Here is a 7,031-nt window from a genome sequence, read left to right on the forward strand (position 1 = left end):
GAGAGAAGGGTTACGTGGAGGGTCACTAGAAAGTAATATTGACACTTTGATACCTTCTTTGCACTCCAGAGAAATAGCCCTGATATTGAGATTTATATTTACCATTTATTTTTAATATATCAGACTTTTCAGAGTTGCAGTGGTATGACTTAAGCTTGATTTTCCTTTCTGGAACTGCAGTCTGATCTGGTATGGTAGTATTAACTGCAGAAAAATGCACTTCCTCTTGCCTGAGGTGTGGTGGCTGAAAGCAGCTCTCTTCTGTAAAGTCGTGTACATCCTGCACAGCAAGGAATATTATTTTTCAACAGACACCACTATAATCTGTTAGATTCTTCATGAGAGTTAAAAGTACTTTATTAGATAAATTTTATATTAATATAGCTTTTAAAATAGTAATATCCATCTGCACGTATGAATTTCTGATTCACAAATGCTTTGTCAAAGGAATTATTTTTCCTTTATTCATCATCTTAGCACTAGAAGTTAATTCCCACGTAAACAATTTTAAGCAGAATTGATAAGGATTTGATATGAACATTCAGAAGCTGTTAGTCTGTGGTTGTAGGCATGGAGTCCACTAAAATCATATTTTACCTGTGTAGTTGACACTGGAGCACATGGCCACGTTTAAAATGTCTTATGTGCAAATGTGATTCCTTGTGCCTAGGCATGCAAACTACTTTATAGTTAGTCTGGTCCTTAAAAAGGTTTGCAGCCCTGGGCATGGTAAGTATGTAGCAATTAGGGCTGTCAAGTGCTTAAAAAAATTAATTGCACGATTAAAAAAATCATGATTAATGGTGCAATTTAAAAAATGGCGATTAATCACGCTGTTAATAATAGAATACCATTTATTTAAACAGTTTGGGATGTTTTCTACATTTTCAAATATATTAATTTCAATTACAACACAGAATACAAAGTATACAGTGCTCACTTACATTTTTTATTATTATTTGTACTATAAAAAAACAAAAGAAATAGTATTTTTCAATTCACTTCACATAAGTACTGTAGTGCAATCTCTTTATCATGAAAGTTGACCTTACAAATGTAGAATTATGTGCAAAAAATAACCATTCAAAAATAGAACAATTTAAAACTTTAGAGCCTACAAGTCCACTCAGTCCTAGTACTTGTTCTGCCAATCGCGCAGACAAACAAGTTTGTTTACATTTGCAGGAGCTAATGCTGCCTGCTTCTTGTTTACAATATCAGCTGAAAGTGAGAACAGGAGTTCGCATGACATTGTTGTAGCTGGCGTCGTAAGATATTTACATGCCAGATGCGCTAAACATTCATATGTCCCTTCATGCTTCAACCACCATTCCAGAGGACGTGCGTCCATGCTGATAACAGGATCTGCTTGATAACCATCCAAAGCAGTGTGGACCGACACGTGTTCATTTTCATCATCTGAGTCAGATGCCACCAGCAGAAGGTTGATTTTCTTTTTTGGGGGTTCGGGTTCTGTAGTTTCCGCATCGGAGTGTTGCCCTTTCGAGATTTCTGAAAGCATGCTCTACACTTCGTCCCTCTCAGATTTTGGAAGGCACTTCAGATTCTTAAACCTGGGGTCGAATGATGTAGCTGTCTATAGAAAGTCACTGTGATGGGTTGCCCCCTCCTTTTGGGGAGCCACTTGATGTAGTGGGGTCCCACTGAGCCTGCCCACTCCACCAGTCTGGGCTCCCTCACCCTGTCCTGCTGGGCCCGGCCCTCAGGCCTTTTCTAGCACACACACACACACACAGGTAGGAACACACCCAGCTGTAGAATCACACAGTCTGCAATCAGCTCTGTGTGGGAAGACTCAGCTCGGGATTGTACAATCTATACAATTCGCTCCCTCCCACAATGCGAAGGAAGATATACACCGCTTTCTCCCCCTCTCCCCCCACACCAACCACCACTTATGAATTGCACAAACTGGGATTTAGAAAACAAAATAAGTTTATTCACTACAAAGGATAAATGTTAAGTGATTATAAGGGATAGCAAACAGATCAAAGCAGATTATTGAGCAAACAAAACAAAACACGCAAACTAAGCTTAATGCACTAAATTAACTATTTAATAGTAGCAAATTCTCACCCTAAATGTTGTTTTATGCAGGTTGCAGAGTTTCTTGAAGCTAAACTGCACTGCTTGCAGTTTAAATCTCCAGGTATTCCTTTTACAGGCTAGACCTTTCTCGCCTTGGCTCAGCACCCCTTCTCCCCCCACTTAGTTTCTTTGTTTCTTCAGGTGTTTTCAGCAGTCTTCCTTTCTGGGTGGGGAGGAAGTGGAGAAGAACCAAGATTAATTCATTCCCTAGCCTTAAATAGGATTTACATATGGCAGGAATCCTTTCTTTCCTAGTTTGATCCCGACCTCCTTCCCGTGGAGAAATACCAGTAGTTCAAGATGGTATCCTATACCAGGTGCCATGATCATATGACCCTGCAGTGTCAAAGCAGCATCCCAGGAGGCTTCTCAGGAAGATGGGAGGTTGAAGATACTAATGGTCCATCCATGGTGACTGCCTGCTGTCCGGTGGGCATTCCCCAGGTGCAAGCACTTTTGTAAATGATACATAGTCCATATTCCTAACTTCAGATATAGAAATGATATCCAATAAATCATAACCTTTCCAATGATACCTCACAAGACCCATCTTGCGTAAAACATATCTTAGTTATGCCATATTCATATCATCATATTTCTATGAAGAATATGGGGTGTAATGTCACACTCACATTGGTACCTTCTTTGTGTTTTGTCAAATCTGCAGTGAAAGTGTTCTTAAAATGAACAAAATATGCTGGGTCATCATCCGAGACTGCTATAACACGAAATACATGGCAGAATGTGGGTAAAACAGAGTAAGAGACGTACAATTCTCCTCCAAGGAATTTAGTCACAAATTTAATTAATGCATTATTTTTTTTAACGAGCATCATCAGCATGGAAGCATGTCCTCTGGAATGGTGGCCGAAGCATGAAACGGCACACAAATGCTTAGCATAACTGGCACATAAATACCTTGCAATGCCAGCTACAAAAGTGCCATGGGAACACCTGTTCTCACTTTCCTTATAACCTTGTAAATAAGAAGCAGGCAGCATTATCTCCCGTAAATGTAAACAAACTTGTTTTTCTTAGCAATTGGCTGAAGAAGAAGTAGGACTGAATGGACTAGTAGGCTCTAAAGTTTTATATTGTTTTGTTTTTGAGTGCAGTTATGTAACAAAAAAAAAAATCTACAATTGTAAGTTGCACTTACACGATAAAGAGATTGCAGTACGGTACAGTGTGAGGTGAATTGAAAAATACTGGTTTTTTTGCCATTTTTACAGGGCAGATATTTGTAATAAAAATAATATATTTTTAATAATAATACAGTCAGCACAGTCAACTTTGTATATTGTGTTGTAATTTAAATCAATATATTTGAAAATATAGAAAAACATCCAAAACTATTTAATACATTTCAGTTGGTATTCTATTAACAGTGCGCTTAAAACTGCGATTAATTGCGATTAATTTTTTTTTAGTTAATCATGTGAGTTAACTGCGATTAACCATCAGCCCTAGTAGCTTTACAGTGTCGCAACACTGTTATCCTTGAAACCCTGTATTTCTTCAGGGAATAGTCCCAAATGATTGTTCTGGCTAATGGTCACTTGCGATAAAGAAGATGGAAAAGGGTATCTTCCTACTATTTGCATGTGAACATAAAGAAGGCAATAGTAGTTTGCTGTAAAGACAGGTGCACTTTGGCTTAGACATCTGATGATCCGAAAGCTGGTAGGCCATGTAGTGCTGGCTACTTCGCCTTGCTTTCAGCTGCTACTACACAAAAAGCATGTAGCCTCCTTGCAAAGAGGAACCTAGATGCCTATAAAACATCCGTAAACAAGAAGTCAGCCTGTTTCCACAAGGGCAGCTGCTACACAGGAGGAAGAAAGGAAAGAGGAGCTGTCTTTAGGAACTGAAGCTACAAACAAGAGGAACTACATGCTAAAGGGATGAAAGCTACTTGTGAGAAGAGAAGTAGGCAGGGAAGAGGAGGGTGAAATATCAAGGGGAGTGTATGCCTGGGGAGAGGAGGGCAAAAGAAACGTGTAGCAGAGAGATGACATGATTACCTTTGCCCTTAAATGACACAAGGCTTAGCACATTAGAGAGTTAAAAATCACTAGATGTTTTCCTAAACATTGTTCTTTCCAGGGCAGCAACTGCTGATGTTTGTCCCAGGGTTGCTGTGCCCAGAAGGTGGTCTGCTAAGAAGCAGTTTGACAACTTCTGGTTTACATGTAACAGTTGTGTACAAACAATCCAACAAGAGGAAGGGAGTCTAAGTAGATCACTCCTCTGTTTTTTGTTGCTGATGTGCATTATTGGATTGCCTCCTAGGAGAGGGTCTGTGGGCAGAACTAAAGAGGTGTGTGATCTTAATCGCATTTCCATATTTTCTATGCCTGGAATTATTTTTAAGTGCAATCTCAACTGTAAAACCCCTTGTTTTCTAATTATTTAAGGAAACCGGCAGCATTCTGTTAAGGGTGTCTTGCCATAAGGTGGTAAATATCATTTAACTGCAGGTTAACATAGCCTTGTGCTCCAGGATTTCCTTAGGTTTTGAAATTGCTCAGTGACAGTGTCCCAAAGGAGTCTGCAGGTAGTGTTGATGGAAGCTGCTGCCACTGACCCCTCCACCCTCTCCCTTTTTTCTCTACATCCTGTAGTTTCCTTTTGCTCCCCAGACTTGAGGTCTCCAGCTTCTCCCTCACTCCGTCAGACAAGAATCCACCTCCTATATGATTCTGTGCCCAAGTGTGACCACAGAGTTGAGAATTTCAGAGCTGATCATACACACTCTCTATTCTGCCACTGACAGTAGCCTTGGTACCCTGGTTGTCTGTTTGTCCCTTACATTTGGTATGTCCTTCCTGGTCCTAGTCATTTTCCCTTGTCACCTTCAAATCCCTCTAAAAATTCATTTCTATGAAGCCTGGGGCGTGGGGGAGCCATGGAATGTAACACAACAGAAAAGCAACATAGCTCTCAAGATGCGTACATTCTTTAATGAGGAACCACATTCTTCTTGTCACTCTTAACATCCTGTCCTCTAGCCCTCTCCTTCCCCATATTTCTCTTTCCTTAGTTCTGTCATATTGAACTTTGTTTGTATGCTCTATGGGGCAGGAACTGTGATTTTTACTTGTGTAGTGAGACATCCAACACAAGTTTTGGGTACTTGGAAGAATAAAGATACATAAATCATTTTTACTTAAATTCTGCCAACAAACTAGTTGAAGATTCAAGCCAAGATCAACTAACACAAGCTTAGGATTTCTAGACTGAGCTGTTTTGGATCTGTGATGAATCAACAGTTGGGAAATTGGTCAAAAATGAGATCATCCCATTTATTTTGAAACCTTGTGTCTCCCATATGCCTTGTTCAGTTTCTCAAAACTTTCAGTAAGATTCTACCCTTATATAAGATCTTACCATGACACTTTGAGTAGATTGGTTTAGGTTAGATGTTAGGGACCAAGATTAAAAAACTGGATTTGAAAGAAAACTTAATGTGAACTTTAGCTATGAAAAGGCGAAAATCTATCCTTAACATAAAAACTCTTGTGTATCAGTAAATACACTTCTGCTGCATATTATTTTAAACAGAGATTCTCCAGTTCCTTGAGGATTTGTATAGTGACCCACACCTTTTATAAGGGTAGATTTGTGTAGCTCCTTTGGATCCTGATCTTGCATTTGTATTTGTGCAGGCAGACCCTTGGGGACTTCAGTGTGACTCCACACAGGGAAGAGGATCTGCCATAATGGATTGGATTGCAGGACTGGGGCCTTGGTTTATAGAGCAGGAGCTGATGGACCTTTCAGTATCCTGCTTCATGAGTGGTCTTACTTGTCTATCACTCTCTGCCTGTCTGTCGTTCATTTTGGTAACCTATCTGTACTTACTCTAGTCAGTCATCTGAGCTGGATGATATATCAGGTGATCCAGAATTTAGAATCTCCTTTGCCAGCCTGAAATAAATCGGTGGGTGATTAGCCCTCCAAATCTAGTAGGCAGGTAGTCTGACATGCGGCTTTGAAAATCTTTAACTAAAACTGATTCTCAGAATCCTTTTTAATCCCTCTCTAAAACAGTATATCTATTTAACTGTAAAACTGTTCATTGTACTTGTTCTCTGAGGTAGGTCTTCAACAGCTGTGGTTGTGCATTCCTTATTTGACCTTTTATTTAAATCTCACCATTTGGTGCCATTGTGATGTCGATGAAAGATTCTTTCTCCAGTGTTACTGTTCTGTAAACATGCTGCTTTTGTCCTGCCTGGCTCATCTGGGTTTTATTTGCAAGCAATAACATTAAAGTCAGTTGATTTGGCCACAGCCATTGGCATCTTGCAGAGACTGTCATATCCAAGAAGTTGGGGTCATTTTTAAAGTGGCTCTTCTCAATCACTGTGCATCTCACTTTCTTCTGCACTGCTTAACCTGTGTATCTCAAGCCTATGAGCACCACTGCCCATACCTATTTAATGGATTAGTATTATGGTGTAAATCTTTGTGGTCAAAGCTGGACTTTAAGGGTATGTCTACACTGCAATTAGACACCCGCGGCTGGCCCATGCCAGCTGGCTCAGGCTAAGAGGCTCTTTATTTTTAGTGTAGAAATTCGTGATCGGTCTGGAGTCCAAGCTATGGGACCCTCCCACCATACAGGGTCCCAGAGCCCAGGCTCCAGCCTGAGCTCAAACGTCTACACTGCAATTAAACAGCCTTTAGCCCAAGCCCCGTGAGACCAAATCAGCTGGCCTGGGCTAGCTGTGGGTTTTGAATTGCAGTGTAGACATACCGTAAGTGTCAGATGGCTTGTATGTTCAGGATTTGCATGAAAATATGTCTCTTCAGATAAGGAATTATTGTTTAACCCTGTCTGCAGTATGAGAAGTTATAACTTCCATATAGAGTGCCTGAAACTTTTGTGACAGTTTTTCTTTTACACTTTAAAAGTA

Source organism: Chelonia mydas, chromosome 2, assembly GCF_015237465.2.
Source record: "Chelonia mydas isolate rCheMyd1 chromosome 2, rCheMyd1.pri.v2, whole genome shotgun sequence".
Classification (NCBI taxonomy): Eukaryota; Metazoa; Chordata; order Testudines; family Cheloniidae; genus Chelonia; species Chelonia mydas.